At 42.1% G+C, this 16,982-nt stretch overlaps 1 long non-coding RNA gene across 1 annotated transcript in view; it reads left to right on the top strand.

Annotated features, from left to right (window-relative positions):
• LOC132816835 (uncharacterized) overlaps window positions 1-16,982 on the top strand; it is a 90,178-nt gene that overhangs the window by 12,431 nt on the left and 60,765 nt on the right. Inside the window, exon 2 of the long non-coding RNA XR_009644825.1 lies at window positions 8,748-8,822. This is a non-coding gene — a long non-coding RNA (uncharacterized LOC132816835). The remainder of the gene's footprint in view (window positions 1-8,747; window positions 8,823-16,982) is intronic.

The following is a 16,982-nucleotide window of genomic DNA, read 5'->3' as shown; positions in this document are numbered from 1 at the left end:
TGAAAGTGTAGGTGACACCTACAAAGGATGCAAACTAAATTCCAAATTGAGTAACTTAATATCTCAGCAGCTTCTAGGGATAAACCGAGCAGGTAAGAGAGCAGCTCGCAGTACTCAGTAATGGGTTCCCCTGACATGGGCTCGATTCCCTGAATTGCCGTTTCCTTCTCATCATTCTGATGCTAGCTTGGTAAACTCTGAAAACCCGAGCAGTTAAAATAAAGCTCCAAAAGGATAACTTTTAACATTCTGTTAACTATGCAATTAATAAGTTACAATCTATTCGTTTTAAAATAGTGATGGAAAAGGATAGACCAGATCTAAAAGTTGAAGTTTGAAATTGGAGAAAGGCCAATTTTTACGGTATTAGGCAAGAATTTTCAAAAGCTGATTGGAGGCAGGTGTTCGCAGGAAAAGGGATGACTGGAAAATGGGAAGCCTTCAAAAATGAGATGCCTTCAGAAATGAAATAACAAGAATCCAGAGAAAGTATATTCTTGTCAGGGTGAAAGGGAAGGCTGGTAGATATAGGGAATGCAGGATGACTAAAGAAATTGAGGGTTTGGTTAAGAAAAAGAAGGAAGCATATGTCAGGTATACACAGGATAGATTGAGTGAATCCTTAGAAGATTATAAAGAAAGTAGGAGTATACTTAAGAGGGAAATCAGGAGGGCAAAACGGGGACATGAGATAGCTTTGGCAAATAGAATTACGGAGCATCCAAAGGGTTTTTATAAATATATTAAGGACAAAAGGGTAACTAGGGAGAGAATAGGGCCCCTCAAGATCAGCAAGGCGGCCTTTGTGTGGAGCCAGAGAAAATAGGAGAGATACGAAATGAATATTTTGCATCTGTATTTACTGTGGAATAGGATATGGAAAATGTAGACTGTAGGGAAATAAATGGTGACTTCTTGCAAAATGTCCAGATTACAGAGGAGGAAGTGCTGGATGTCTTGAAACGGTTAAAAGTGGATAAATCCCCGGGACCTGATTAGGGGTACCTGAGAACTCTGTGGGAAGCTAGAGAAGTGAATGCTGGGCCTCTTGCTGAGATATTTGTATCATCAATAGTCACAGGTGAGGTGGCGGAAGACTGGAGATTGGCAAATGTGGTGCCACTGTTTAAGAAGGACGGTAAAGACAAGCCAGGGAACTATAGACCGTTGAGCCTGACCTCGGTGGTGTGCAAGTTGTTGGAGGGAATCCCGAGGGACAGGATGTACATGTATTTGGAAAGACAAGGACTGATTCGGGATAGTCAACATGGCTTTGTGCATGGAAAATCATGTCTCTCAAACTTGATTGAGTTTTTTGAAGAAGTATTAAAGAGGATTGATGAGGGCAGAGTGGTAGATGTGATCTATATGGACTTCAGTAAGGCGTTTGACATGGTTCCCATGGGAGACTGATTAGCAAGGTTAGATCTCATGGAATACAGGGAGAACTAGCCATTTGGATACAGAACTGGCTTAAAGGTAGAAGACAGAGGGTGGTGGTGGAGGGTTGTTTTTCAGACTGGAAGCCTGTGACCAGTGGAGTGCCACAAGGATTGGTGCTGGGCCCTCTACTTTTTGTCATTTACATAATTGATTTGGATGCGAGCATAAGAGGCACAATTAGTAAGTTTGCAGATGACACCAAAAGTGGAGGTGTAGTGGACAGTGAAGAGGGTTACCTCAGATTACAACAGGATCTGGACCAGATGGGCCAATGGGCTGAGAAGTGGCAGATGGAGTTTAATTCAGATAAATGTGAGGTGCTGCATTTTGGGAAAGCAAATCTTAGCAGGACTTATACACTTAATGGTAAGGTCCTAGGGAGTGTTGCTGAACAAAGAGACCTTGGAGTGCAGGTTCATAGCTCCTTGAAAGTGGAGTCGCAGGTAGATAGGATAGTGAAGAAGGCGTTTGGTATGCTTTCCTTTATTGGTCAGAGTATTGAGTCCAGGAGTTGGGAGATCATATTGTGGCTGTACAGGATATTGTTTAGGCCACTGTTGGAATATTGCATGCAATTCTGGTCTCCTTTCTATCGGAAAGATGTTGTGAAACTTGAAAGATTTACAGGGATGTTGCCAGGGTTGGAGGATCTGAGCTACAAGGAGAGGCTGAACAGACTGGGGCTGTTTTCCCTGGAGCGTCGGAGGATGAGCGGTGACCTTATAGAGGTTTACAAAATTATGAGGGGCATGGATAGGATAAATAGGGGAATCCAGAACTAGAGAGCAAAGGTTTAGGGTGAGAGGGGAAAGATATAAAAGACACCTAAGGGGCAACTTTTTCACACAGAGGGTGGTACATATATGGAATGAGCTGCCAGATGAAGTGGTGGAGGCTGGTACAATTGCAACATTTAAGAGGCATTTGGATGGGTATATGAATAGGAAGGGTTTGGATGGATATGGGCCGGGTGCTGGCAGGTGGGACTAGATTGGGTTGGGATATCTGGTCGGGATGGACGTGTTGGACCGAAGGGTCAGTTTCCATGCTGTATATGACTATATGACTCTATAATTAAAAATCCACCTTCCAGCCTAGTGGGTTGTGCAAAGGCTGTCTAACACATTAGAGTCAAATACTAGTGTGGAAGCTGACTTCGCAATGCACTCCCATTTTTCTGGGTTTCATCAGTCCAAAGCTTTGCCATCACACCCCACCTGCACCCTAATCCCCACCCACTCCCCAATATCTATTCATCCATCAATTCCCCCCATACCCGAGCAATCACTACCTTGCCCCTATCCAAAATCAAATCCCTACCACTGCTACCCAATCATGCCTCATCCATAATCAAACCTCCAGCTATTTGTGGTGTATTGCCAAGTACAGAGGCTGTATATCCCAATGGGTGACTCACTGAATCTTTGTTCCTTTGAATGTTCATGGGAGGCAGAGTACAGATATCAGTCACCCACCATGCACTTCTAAAACCTAAAGCAAAATGTCTACTGCTAGATATAATGCTGCAGTTGGACAACACTTGTTGAACAGTCCTGAGTGTGCTAATAGCTTCACTAATAACTTACTTAAGGTAAACAATTGAGCTTACAGTATGGATCAGTTATGCTTGCTGGAACCTACATACATTCATACAGATGATCTTTTTCCCTGAAAACAAAAGCGACGTGTTCAAGTGTTTTGTTTTTAAATTCCAGGATCTTGGGAAACCCATAGTACCTTATTGCTTTTGTTGCACTCCACCTGGTAGATCACTGGAAACCAAGCCCCTGTATCCCAGTGTCTTCACAAATGTTAAAGCTTTCATAAAAGTATGCAAAATTCCCTGATTTACCTGTCTTTTAGACCCAGGTTGACAAAAGTGAATGGACAAAGTTTCTGTCTGTAACAAAGTCAAAAAACACAACACTGATTTATAGTCCAACAGGTGTATTTGAAACTGCGAGCTTTCAGAGCCCCCACTCCTTCCTCAGGCAGCAAGTGAGTGTGAGAATACATCGGACATTGCATTTATGAGTAAAGAGTCAAAGGGTCATACAACTTATGTGAATGGATCAGAGGATCTGAAAGCTTGCAGTTTCAGATTTTTGTGATGTGTAATTTTTGTCCATCCCAGTCCAACATTGACACCTCCACATCATGTATGCAACAGATTAACTATTTATTCCAACCACAGGCAAAGAATGATCAATTTTCAACATATAACTCTACCAGTTAAACTTCTCACAGATACAACTCAGAAAGCAGTCCAATGATCTCTATTATTAGGGTCTGCTCTGATGGTCCTTTTGGCTTGTCAGGATGTACTGCTCCTTAGTTCTCCTTCTCTAGATACTTTTATTTATTTGCAGAAGTAACACGGTGACCTCCTTGAGAGGTCTGATGGTTTCTGCCAAAGCATTCATACCCTGTAATCTCTTTAGCTACCTGGGAGCCAATCATATAATTAATTATTGGCAGGCAGAAGGCCTTTGTAATTGATAACTTGTCCCTAATCCACAGACCATTGAATGACATGTTGCCAGCCAAAATACCATTTGTACAAACCTGTTGGCTCCAGCTTCCCCTCCTGCTTGAACAAACAGCTGTACAAACATTACCTTCTCACAGGTATTTATGGTTGAGCAATAAATGCTGGCCCAGTCAGTGATGCTCATGTTCCATGAATGACATTATTTAAAGAAGTTAACAACTTCTTTAAATCTTACCACTTCAACCAAGCTTTTACTTACTCATTCTACAAGGTCCTTCTTTGATGCAATATCCATTTTTGTCTGAATAGCTTATTGTTGTTTTAGTTTTGTCAATGTTCCATAACGAGCATCAGGAAAACTGAACATTATTTAAATGAAGGGAGACTGCTGAATGCTATGGCACAGAGGGACCTGGATATCCTTGTACGTGAATCAGAAAAGTCAATATTCAGATACAGAGAGTAAATGAGAAGTTAAACAACATTGGCCATTGTTCTGAAGGGAGGCAGGAATGTAAAAGCAGGGGAATCTTGCTGCAATTGTACAAGACTTTAGTTGAGACCAGACCTGGATCACTGTAGAATTTTAGCCACCTTACTTTAGAAGGGACTACTTGCATTGGAAATAGTTCAGAGAATGTTCGCCTGGAGGGGCTGAGTGGTGGCAGGGGCTGAGGTGTTGGCGTGAGGGATAGTAAATATTTAATTAAAATTAATATTCAAATTAAATATTTTAAACATTTCCATTTAAGATGGAAATGAGGAACATCAGTGCTTGGAATTCTCCCCAGTGGGCAGTAGAGGCTGCATCATTAAACATATTCAAGGCTAAAATGCACAGGTTTTTGACTAACACAGGAGCCAAAGGTTGTGAGGGTTAAGGACGAAAATGGAGCTATGGCCACAATCAGATTAGCTATGGTTTGACTGAATGGCAAAGCCTGCTGGAGGGGCTGAATGGTCGTTTCCTCCATATGTTCTGATCCAAGTGTCTTGAAAAGATACTGAACCTTGGCATCACCATCATCCAAAATCTCTTCTGATCAAAGAAAGGTCAGAGATGAAGTGGCTGAAGGTAGCTGAGCCCAAGATTCTGCCCTGAGGAATTCCTGCCGTGAAATCTTAGTTTGAAACTAGACTGTTTTCTCCTTCAAGCTACGCAGATAGGAGTTGAAACTGGAAACATGTGTCTTGTGTTAAACTTGTGCCAAGATTCCAGCTACAGTTGGCTGGGTTTTTCTGAAGCTTCTTGGGGTATTGTGCTTGAAATAAAGGAACCGTAACAATACTAAAACAACAACAAGCTAGTCAGACAAAATGGAAACTGCATTAAAGAAGAAGCTTTTGGCTGAGGAGGTAAAAGTTTGGTTGAAGTGGTAAAACTTAAAGATGATGTTAATTTCTTTTATTCATTCATGGGCCAGCATTTATTGTTCAACCCTAATTGCCTTTGAGAAGGTAGTAGTGAGCTACATCCTGGGATTACCAGAGTCTATGTGGTGTAGGTAAACCAACAACACCATTAGGGAGTGAGTATCAGGGTTTTGACAGAAAAGGAAGAGATTGATGTATTTCCAAGTCGGCATTGTCTGGGAAGGGGACCTGGTGGTAGTGTTCCCATATACCTGCTGCCTTTGCTCTTCTGGGTGGTACCAGTCACAGTTTTGGAAGGTGCAGTGTTAGGAGCCTAAGTGAAGTCCTGCAGTGCATCTTGCAAATGGTACACACTTTTGCTACCAGACTTTGGTGATGGAGGGGGTGAATGCTGAAAGTGGTGGATTGAATACCAGTCAAGTGAGTTGCATTGTCCTGGATGTCTGGATGGCATTGAGTTTCTTGCATGTTATTGGAGCTGCATCCTTTCAAGCCAGTGGAAGATATTATGTAACACTCCTAACGTGCCTTATAGATGATGGCGAGGGAGGAGATGAGTTACTTGCTGTAGAAATCCTGTTCTCGGAACTCTTCTTGGATACACAATATTTTTATGGTTAAAAAAGGAAAGGAGTTAGGGAGGTTTTAGGAGGAAATTCCAGAGCTTAAATGGCTGGAGGCACAGATAGATCAGGAGTCAGGGTTGGAGAAATGTAAAGTGTAAGTAAGGTTACAGAAATAGGGAGGAAGAGGGCAGAAAAGGATTCAAATAACCATGAAAATATCATATTAGAAGCATTGGCTGGTGTAACCTTTTGTCATAGAATAGAACTCCTACAGTGTGGAAACAGGCCCTTCAGCCCAACAAGTCCACACCAACCCTTCAAGGCATAACCCACTCAGACCCATTTCCCCTACATCTAATCCCTGACTAATGCACGCAACCTACATATCCCTGAACAATCTAGCATGGCCAATTCACCTAACCTGCACATTGTTTGGATTGTGGGAGGAAACCCACGCAAACACAAGAAGAATGTACAAACTCCACACAGACAGACGCCTGAGGCTAGAATACGGACCTGGGTCCCTAGCACTGTGAGGCAGCAGTGCTAACCACTGAGCTCCTGTGCTGCCCCTCAGTTCTGAGGAGCATTAATGTGCCTGGAGACTGGGCTACAAATTTCATTTGATCAGGACACCCATCTCAGGGAAATATCAGCCAAACTAACTGGTTTATAGCTCTATTGGCTACAATGCCGACAGCAGCAATGGTTGACACTGTGACTACAAGAAGTCAGCAGATTCTATGTCTCAACAGAGAGAGGGGTTATGAGCCTGGGGGCAGAGGAGGGAGACTGGTAAGGTGTTCTTAATGGAAAGGCCAAGGAAGACAGGAGCACCAGCAGTGGTCAGGCCTTGCAGGGAGGCTCACAATGTGGAAAGGGAACCCTTGAAGGAAATGTTGCCCCACCTCCTGCCTGAGACCCAGGCAGGATGAGGCCCCCTCAATCACCCCAACAACCTCTTTCCAGTCTCAGTGTTGAGGCTGAGCGAGAAGTTGATCCTAAGGGAGCAATAATGGCTGACTTAATATTCATGGTTGGCAAGAGGACACTCCAGGCCTCATTCACACAATGTAAAATTGAGGACAGGTCAGGGGTCAGCAGGAGGGTGGCGGGAGTGCCACCTGAGGAATTTTAGGGACACCCAGGCTTAAATATCCATGGATGAGACTATAAAGTTTTGCCCTGGAAGTTGTGGGAAAGATTGGTGCCCATTTGGAAGGTGAAAGTACAATCAATGGCTTTGGAGTGGAATGGGAGGTTGGAGATAGCGTAGCAGTTTGAGAGAGTAGAGGATCCCAGTGTGAACAGTTTGAGCAGAAGGAAGGACAGCTTTGAAAGATAGAGGGGCAACAGCAGAGAAGTTGGAATAATTTTGAAAATGCTGGGGCTGGGAAGGGAAGTCAGATGGTCAGCTGTTTTGGGGGTATGGGGTCAAAGGAAAAATAGGTGATCACATGGACACAATTAATTCAGAGAAAGCATCAGTTGATAAAATGGATTGGAGAGACAATGGCCCCGTGGTATTGTCACTGGACTGTTAATCCAGAAACCCCGATAATGTTCTGGGGACCTGGGTTCGAATCCTACCATGGCAGATAGTGGAATTTGAATGGAATTAGGAGTCTAATGAAGACCATGAATCTATTGTCAATTGTTGTAAAAAGCATCTGGTTCACTAATGTCCTTTAAGGAAGGAAACTGCCATCTTTACCTGATCTGGTCTACATGTGACACAAGAATCACAGCAATGTGATTGACTCTTAACTGCCCTCTGGGCAATTAGGGTTGGGCAATAAATGCTGTCCTAGACAGCAAGGCACTCATCTGTGAATGAATGTCAAAAAAAAGAGAGAAAGAGTCGAAAAATAAATCTTTCAGATTAAGATGGGGATGTCACATGCAGGTAATGCTCAGTGGCAATAGAATTTGTTTTACTTTACTCAAAGCTTCACTATCCATACTTAGCTGAACCATTTCCCAGAACTGCTGCTACCGAACCTCATTGCCTGACAGAATCTGTAATTGCTAGGTGTGACTACCTTCCAGATCATTCCTGCTTCCACACATCTTACCAGATCTGAGTAAAAGGATTCACTTTGTAGGGTTTGATTAGATTCCCTACAGTGTGGAAACAGGCCCTTCAGCCCAACAAATCCACACCGACCCTCCAAAGAGTAACCCACCCAGAGTCATTTCCCTCTGACTAATGCACCTAACACTATGGGCAATTTAGGATGGCCAATTCACCTAACCTGCACATCTTTGGACTGTAGGAGGAAACCCACACTGACACAGGGAGAATGTGTAAAATTCACACAGTCACCCAAGCTGGATTTGAACCTGGGTCCGAACCTGGGTCCCTGGTGCTGGGACGCAGCAGTGCTAACCACTGAGCCATCATGTATCCCTTGTTGCTCTTTATAGAGAGTTTCTCTGTAGGCAGCCTATTCAGCTGCTGTAAGAGTATCCTTAAAGCTGTAAAATCTTTAAAGTTGCAAATGGAAATTTATTCTGGGTTCACTGGGTTTTGCTCAGCGCAGCTAGATTAAATTTCAATCCTCACTACTCATCGTCATGTCATTTTAATCAATGATGCCCACTACTGATCGCCATGTTGTTTTTGCTCTTGTGATGCCAATCACTGGCAGCTTGTAGTTAGCTCCCACCAGCTGTGTCTTAATGAGAGGAGGTTCTTATCTTAAATAAGATGTAGTTAAGTATTTGATAAGAATGAAGTAGAAGCTACTTTAGAATGATAAGTTTTGTTACTAAATCAAGGAGAGACCTATGGATATAAGTCCACAGATCCTAAAAGGTTCTGTCTTATCACTATCCAAGTCAGTGTGAAATCACCACATTAACTCTTTCAGATCCTTGCCTTATATAACTGGAACCAAGGAGCTTGAAGATAATACAAGGGAAAAGGACATCAAAGATGCTAAAAGGTTAGATAAACTGATTGTTGCAAAAGTATCATAGTGAAAAGCAAAGCTAGATAATGATAAATTGAAAGTGAGGACTGCTGATTACAGTCGAGAGTGTGGTGAGGGAAAAGCACAGCAGGTAAGGCAGCATCCGTGGAGCAGGAAAAATTGACATTTCAAGCAAAAGCCCTTCATCAGGAATGAGGCTGGGAGCCTCAGGGGTGGAGAGATAAATGGGATGGTGGTGGGGCTTGGGGGAAGGTAGCTGAGAGTGCAATAGGTAGATGAAGGTGGGGGTAAAGTTGATTGGTCAGAGGGTAGGGTGGAGCAGATAGGTGGGAAGGAAGATGGTCAGTGGCGATACGTCAAGAGGATGGTACTGAGCTGGAACTGGGATAAGATGGTGGGGGAGGGGAAATGTGGAAACTGGTGAAGTCCACATTGATGCCATAGGGTTGAAGGAGGTCCCAAGGCAAAAGATGAGGTGTTCTTTCTCCAGGCATTCGGTGGTAAGGGTTTGGCGATGGAGGAGGTCCAGGGTCTGCATGTTCTCGGTGGAGTGGGAAAGAGAGTTGAAATGTTCAGCCATGGGGCAGTGGAGTTGGTTGGTGCCGGTGGCCCGGAGACGTTCTCTGAAGGGCTCTGCGAGTAGGCAGAATAGGCCTTTCCAGCACCACACTCGACGATAAGTAACAGCAACCTGCTTAATCTCTGTGTTACTAAAGACAAAGTATAAAGTGCCTTTGTACTCCTAGTGAAATACGGCTTTCTTTCAGAATAATTACCTCAGATGGTGTTACAACAGCATGTTTACAAGCATCAGTTCCACTTAACAACTATGCTCCAACTTTTCTACTTTATAATGTGATCATCCACTCTTGTTATGCTGGATTGGTTTTCACAAAGCTGAATATTCAGCATTACAATTTGATGATTTACTTTAAAATGTATAATGTGCACGGTAAAGCTTTCAAGAAAATATGCACTTGTTGGCACTGGGCACCATATTCAAACCAGACCCTTCAAATTAGACACATTCTTCCTCATATGGTGCAGACACCCTGAACACGCTCATTCTCTCCTAGACAGACTTTGCAACACTAATATTTTCTTAAGGTTGATAATCTCAGAATTCCAATGCATGCAAAATTTGTGACTCACTGCAACTTAAAACATATTCCTCCTGCTATGGATGGGATAAGGTTCACATGATAATAAGAAATAGCAGCGGCAGTAGGCTATTTACTCCTCAAGCCTGCTTTACCATTCTATATGATCATGGCTGATCCAATTATGTCCTTAAAATGATTCCAAATCTGTTTGAATATATTTAATTGGCAGCCTCCTGCCTGTCTGGGGAAGAGAATTCCAAAGACAGGCGAATCCCTGAGAGATTAACATCTCCCTCATCTCTGAATGAGAGGGAAGACACTTATTTTTAAACTTTGCCCCCTCGTTCTAAATTCCACAAAGAGAGGAAGAATCCTCTTAGAATATATGCTGTCAACCCCGATCAGAATTTTATGTTTCAAAATGGTCAAAGGACATCTTGGATTTCTTCTTTAATCTATTTTCCTCTCTCTTTCAATTCTGTTTTTTTTTACTCCAGTAGACACTGCAGCTTTGAATAATTATAAATTATTAAATCATCATTATAACTGTGTATATGTTCTAAATGCAGTAATTACATCTTTTTGAAAAGTGCTTGTAAGTTAAAATAAAATTTGCAACAAGTACCCCAGGTATCAAGCTGAAGCAAGCTCACCTGAAACTACGCTTCCTTGCTGACTAAACTAAGTCACATTTCCAGCATTATCCATTCTTATCCCAAATATGGAAACATATTTAAACAATTTACTATCAAATAATGTTGCAATGTATTTTTTTTTCAAGGTTGTGTGAGGGACATTTCTTAATGTTTGCCACTTGCAGCTTCTCAGAACATGATTCCTGAACTTTGAAATCCCTGTTTAAGTTGCTTGGAGGGATAGACATAAGGAGTTCAATTAGTTGTGCAGATATGCCTGCCTCTGGGTAAAGGGTTAGCCTGGTTAGTAGGCTTTAATCATTACATATTATTAAATTCATAACCCTGCTACATTGTGCTTGCAGCTTCCCAGCTATTTTCAGCTGGGACCAATTTCATTTCTCTTTGTTTCATGTATAAAATAGTAAATTATTAAACACAGGCAGGAAGTCAGCAACAACGATTGATGTTTACGCTAAGATATAATAACATTTTCTGATTTTAGGAATCAATTAACTATACTTTATCAATTTATTTAAGAGTTGTTCTCCCTAACAGGAAATATTCACAAGCCATACTAGATCAGTGCAAACAAACTGTGGCTAAATGTCTTTCATCAACAGCTTAGGGGGAAACCACCAATACTCCTACCAGTAGCTCTTTGAAGTAACTGATATGATCTTTCTGACCATGGATTACAGGCTGTTTAAAGAGACTGGTATTTCACTTTTTCTAAAAAGAAAATGATGTAGAGAAAGTAATGGATCACATTGGCATATGAACACACGAAGAGAAGGAGATCATATAGCCTCTTGAAATTAGATCATGACTAATCCTACAACCTATATCTCATAATTATTATTTTCCTTGTCCAACAAGTTAAAATGTTGGCAGCACAGTAGGCAGTGGCTGAGCTCCTGTGCCTGAGGCTTGTCCACTTTTCTGCTTTTCTTATTTTTTTCTTTATTTGCCTCTTGTTCAAAATTTTTAGTTTTTGTTTCTACTAACTCTCTGGGAAGAGCACGGTTGTGACAGCATCAGCAGTGATGACATCATTGTGGAAGGGATAGGAGGGTGTCTTCATTGGATTCTGGAGCATGGTGGCAGCTGGCGAGCTTGGAGCTGGACCCTAGTGTGAGGTGGCACCAAGGTGGTGGTTAGCAGAGGCGAGCACAGGACATTGGCTCTTACATCAGCGGAGGCGACATCAGTGAGATTGGCACAGCAGTGTAAGATAATGCTGGGTATCAGTGACATTGACATTGGTTGGGTCCAGCCGGTGGTGGTAGCAAAGCTGTGGTGGAATGGTCATTGACTCTCTTTAACTAATTTTTTATTACTATTCTTAAACTTTTCAAAATGACACCAGAACCATGGCAAAAGTGGAAGCTTTTACTGTAAAATACACATGCCAATAGAAGCATTCATTCAACAAAAATCTATCAATCAGTCTCAGTTTTGACATTTGCAAGTGATCTATAGCTCAATAACTTCTTGGATAAGAGCTTTCCACTATCCTTTCTGTGGGGAGATCACCTCAGAAATAGGTGGCTTAGTTTGAATTTTAAGAATAGGCTGGACTCCCCTAATAAGGGGAAATAATTTCTCTTGCCAAACACCATCAGCTCTTCTAATCAATTTAATTAAGCTTAATTAAATCAACTGTCAATTTTTTTACAGCAACTGAAGGGAATACATTTGAATGCTCAATACAAATTAATACATTTGACCAGGATGTACTTTTAAATATCAAATTTGAAGAGAGGCATTCAAACCAAAAGGTACACAAGCATGTTCAGATAGTAAATTATTTTGAGACAGATAAGGTAGTGCAAAATTTAAATGTAGAATATTTATTCTATGATGCAGTTGTTTAAGTCCAAATATATAAGAATCATCATTTCATACAGTTACATTTTCTTAGATTTAATGAACAGAGCATATATTTGTAATTCACTGTCTTTTTCTTACTAATTTTAACAGAACTCTAAAGAAGACAAATGCATTTATCAAATCCAATTGACGTCAGTTCCATGAAAAATGTATCCCCTTCTGAAGCTTGCTGTCTGTAGATTCTCTGTTGATTGTCTTTTATTCATTGAACAAAAGTTCAGACCTTCCCTCTCCACATGTTATTGGGGCCTCAACATCCTTTTGATTGGCTGACATATTCTTTAATTTAGCTTAGTTGGTCTTAACTATTGTGTGAAATTGATAGTAGAACAATAAACTGTTCAAAACCATTCCTTAATCTGATTTTAAGCACACAGCTTCATTTCTGAAGGGTGGGTGGAACCTTATTGATCAGAATGAGATGGGCTATTGGAAGGTGTGTGGGAGAATAGAGACAGAAGTCCCAGCAAAGCTCATCTCACACCAGCTTTTATGCTTTTCACAAGTGGCATGGTAAGATTGTCCTGAGGCAGCAGCACAGTAAGACTTGACTGTCACAATTACTTGTTAAATGCCTCACCTCATTAACATCCAGCCTCCTATCTTACCAAACTCACTAGACCTTTCTGTCATCATGGTAGCTCAGTGGTTAGCACTGCTGCCTCACCGTGCCAGCAACCCAGGTTTGATTCGATCCACAAGTGACTGTGTGTAGTGTCTGCACATTTTCCCTGTAACGTCTGACAGAAAACTGAATCCAGCTCCTGTGTCCAATTTAAAGTGTTGATGAAGTCCATTGATAACTTCAATGTTATCACTCCGATATTGACAATGACTGTTTGCGGTTTCCCCAGGATAATTAATTTCTTGTGTCCAGTTGGCTTTAAAGATGATTGCCTTGTGTTTTTTTTAATGTAAGTTTCTTTGCAGTGATCTGCTGTTGTATAACGACCACTGTCATTGCTCCTCACTGCCTATCAGGAGGACCATTTTAAACAGTAATACTTCCTCAGGTGTAAAATGGATATAACGAAAACTCATTTCCCAGTAGAATGCTTATACAGGCTTTGATTCCACTTCTGAAATTTTGTGGCCTATGTTTGTTATCCTGGGTTGATAGGAAAGGTGAGAGGGAAAAGTCTTGAAGGAGACCTAAGGGGCAACTTTTTCACACACAGGGTGGTCAGTGTATGGAATGAACTGCCAGAGAAAGTGGTGGAGGCTGATACATTTACAACATTTAAAAGGCACCTGGATGGGTGTATGAGTAAGAAGGGTTTAAAAGGATATGGGTCAAATGCTTGGAAATGGGACTAGATTAATTCCAGATATCTGGTTGACAGGGATGAGTTGGACTGGGGGATTTGTTTCATGTTGTAAAAGTAGTTCTAAAAGTAGACGTAGGCAAGCTCTGTATGTATGTTTGAGCTCTTATCTCTTTTTAAAGAATCCTGTCGAAGATTAGTCAATGGTTCTTGCAGTCACTGATGGGTGATGGATACTGCGATTACTGCAACACTTTTGTGTTTAGCAAAAAAACGGGAGAGACATGTTTGATGCTGTCTCATTGTGATGTTAGATTAACAAACAACATGAAAAATAGGAGCAGGCCCTTTGAGTCTGTTTGGGCGTTCAATACAATCATGGCTGGTCTGGTGACTCCTCATTCCTGTCTCTGCTCAGTAACATTTTATCTCCATGATTATCAAGAATCAACCTCTACTTTAAAAATATTCAAAGACTCTGCTTTTACTGCCTTTTTCAATTTGCAAAATTGATTGCAACTATTGGGTTAGTCAGAGTTAGAGGAATGGTTGGAGACCCTGGCTCTTTGCTGTACTCACTTGACACAAAGGTACATGATCCTGTTCTCCTCAAATATCAACATTGCTTAATAGCAGATACAGAGACTCCTCCATTTGGGTCTGTCCAATATTTATTTCCCATGTGTTGGGGTCAGCTGGTAAACTCAGAGGTTGATTTACAGATTGTCTTCATATTTAAGTTTGAGAGGTTTAATCGTAGAGCCTATCATGATTAGTTGGCTAATTGAATTCTACAAATCCTCCATGTGGTCTATAAACTGATTCAGTGAAGCTAAATTCTGATGTACAAGCTTTCAATGTCAGGTATGCAGCATAATTTGCATGAACCTTGGTATTGGAAATATTGTCTTGCAACCTGATATTGCAGATGAATTCCATGCATCTAATTGCTTTTTGTGATGCTGGTATGTTGTCCCAAGTCTCACTTATCTTCCTCAAACCTAATGTCACTCCAAATTGTCCTCAGGCAAGGACAAAACTATTGACAAGCAGCAACGTGCACAATGTGCTTTGAGAGTGCAGTGAACAAGAACATAAGAAATCAATAAGTAGCAGTGTGTTACTCTTTATTCAAGACTTGAACATTGTAAATTAATGAGGTTGCTGTTGTCCTGTAGTCCTGGGTGAAATCGATAGTGTGATGCTGGAAAAGCACAGCAGGTCAGGCAGCATCTGAGGAGCAGGAAAATCGATGTTTTGCCCTTTTGCCCGAAATATTGACTTTCCTGCTCCTCGGATGCTGCCTGACCTGCTGTGCTTTTCCAGCACCACGCTCTCAACTCTAATCTCCGGCATCTGCAGTCCTCACTTTATTGAAGACCTGCTTCTTTATAATTAATCTGCTGTGCTCTGCTGATGTCAGAGTCATAGCATCATCATTTGCTTACACCATTAGATCACTTCAGCATGGATGTTACATGTTCTCCTGGACAAAATCAGCAGGCATGAGCAGTACATAATTAATTGACTGAATTAAGCTTTCTGTTGTTAAATGCAGTCAGTTCCAGCCTGGTTGCTTTCCCTAGCTGATTTTTGCCGTCCTCCCACCAATCTTCCTTTCCTGTAAATATCAGGTACAACATTTATCTTTTCCATTCACTGGATGTGCTTTTGGGACTCAGTAGTGCTAGGGTGGAAGTTGCTTTACTGAATGACAGAATACATTGCCATTTTAATGAGTTACCTTAGAAATCAACACCAATTTGTTTTTAACTTAAAAGGAGCAGCATTATTTTGCTGTTGAAAGGAGGCAGTGAAAAATATTTGGATGTCCTGCTACCATTACAGTAACGAAAGAATTCCTGAAGATGGGCTCATGCCCGAGACGTTGATTCTCCTGCTTCTTGGATGCTGCCTGACCTGCTGCGCTTTTCCAGCAACACATTTTCAGCTCTGATCTCCAGCATCTGCAGTCCTCACTTTCTCCTACCATTACAGTAATAAAGTTATCCCACCAAGTACAATTGTGTATTTCTTGCTGGATTTGGATATCTGAGTCAAATACATGTATTTTGATTGAAGGTGTTTCAAAATCTTGGTTATGCTGCTTATGATATCCCTATAGTGAGATTATCGTGATTAAACCATTATATCATCCTCAATTTTCACTCCTCCAACCAGTTAAAACATGTTTCATATTGTATTGTTCTGAATAAACTTCCCGAAATAATGCTCTTTTGATTTCTTTTACTAAATGCTTTTCTATAGACTGTGGAAACCCCCATCACCAGCCTTGCGCCACCCCTTTCAGGGAAGGCCCAACACGTTAAGTGCCCGTGAAGTAACTTCCCTGGGATTAAGGACTCTTGGGCTGGAGGTTCCATCACCAATTACGGTCTGACAGCTTTATTGAACAACAAAGTCACTGAGGAGGTGGGAGCTGCTGCCGGTACAATCCACTCGCATCCGGCAACACATGGGGGAGGAGGATTGGCAGCAAGGGTAACCTCAGCAACTGTCCAATCCCCGATGTGTGACTCAATTAGGCACTTAGTTCTGTAAAGACCATTCCCTCCACAACTCTCCTAATAGGTCCACACCCTCCACCAACACCACCATTTCCTCTTCTCCCAGCACCATCCCCTGCCACCACAGGAATTGCAAAACCTGTGCCCACACCTCCCCCCTCATCTCCTTCTAAGGCCCCAAAGGAACCTTCCACATCCATCAAGGTTTATCTGCACTTCCACATGTCATTTACTGTATCCATTACTCCCGATATCGTCTCCTCTACATTGGGGATACAGGACACCTACTTGCAGAACGCGTCAGAGAACCTCTCTGGGACACCCTCACCAAACAACCCCACCACCCTGTGGCAGAAAACTTTAACTCCCTTTCCACTCCACCAAGGACATGCAGGCCCTGCGCTTCCTCCATTACCAAACCCTAACCACCTAATGCCTGGAGGAAGAACGCCTCACCTTCTGCCTTGGGACCCACCAACCACATGGGATCGATGTGAGTTTCACCAGTTTCCTCATTTCCCCTCCCCCCCCACCTTATCCTAGATCCAACCTTCCAACTCAGCACTGCCTGCAAAACCCATCCTACCTGTCCATCTTCCTTCCCATCAATCCATTCCACCCTCCTCTCCGACCTGTCACCATTACCTCCACCTTCATCTACCTAGCACACTCTCAGCTACCTACCCCCCCTCCCCCCGCATCCCCCCCAGTCCCACCCCCTCCCCCTTCTCATTTATCTCTCCACCCC

The sequence above is a fragment of the Hemiscyllium ocellatum genome, chromosome 6, assembly GCF_020745735.1.
Source record: "Hemiscyllium ocellatum isolate sHemOce1 chromosome 6, sHemOce1.pat.X.cur, whole genome shotgun sequence".
In the NCBI taxonomy this organism is placed as follows: domain Eukaryota; kingdom Metazoa; phylum Chordata; class Chondrichthyes; order Orectolobiformes; family Hemiscylliidae; genus Hemiscyllium; species Hemiscyllium ocellatum.
This window is presented reverse-complemented; position numbering and strand designations above follow the sequence as displayed.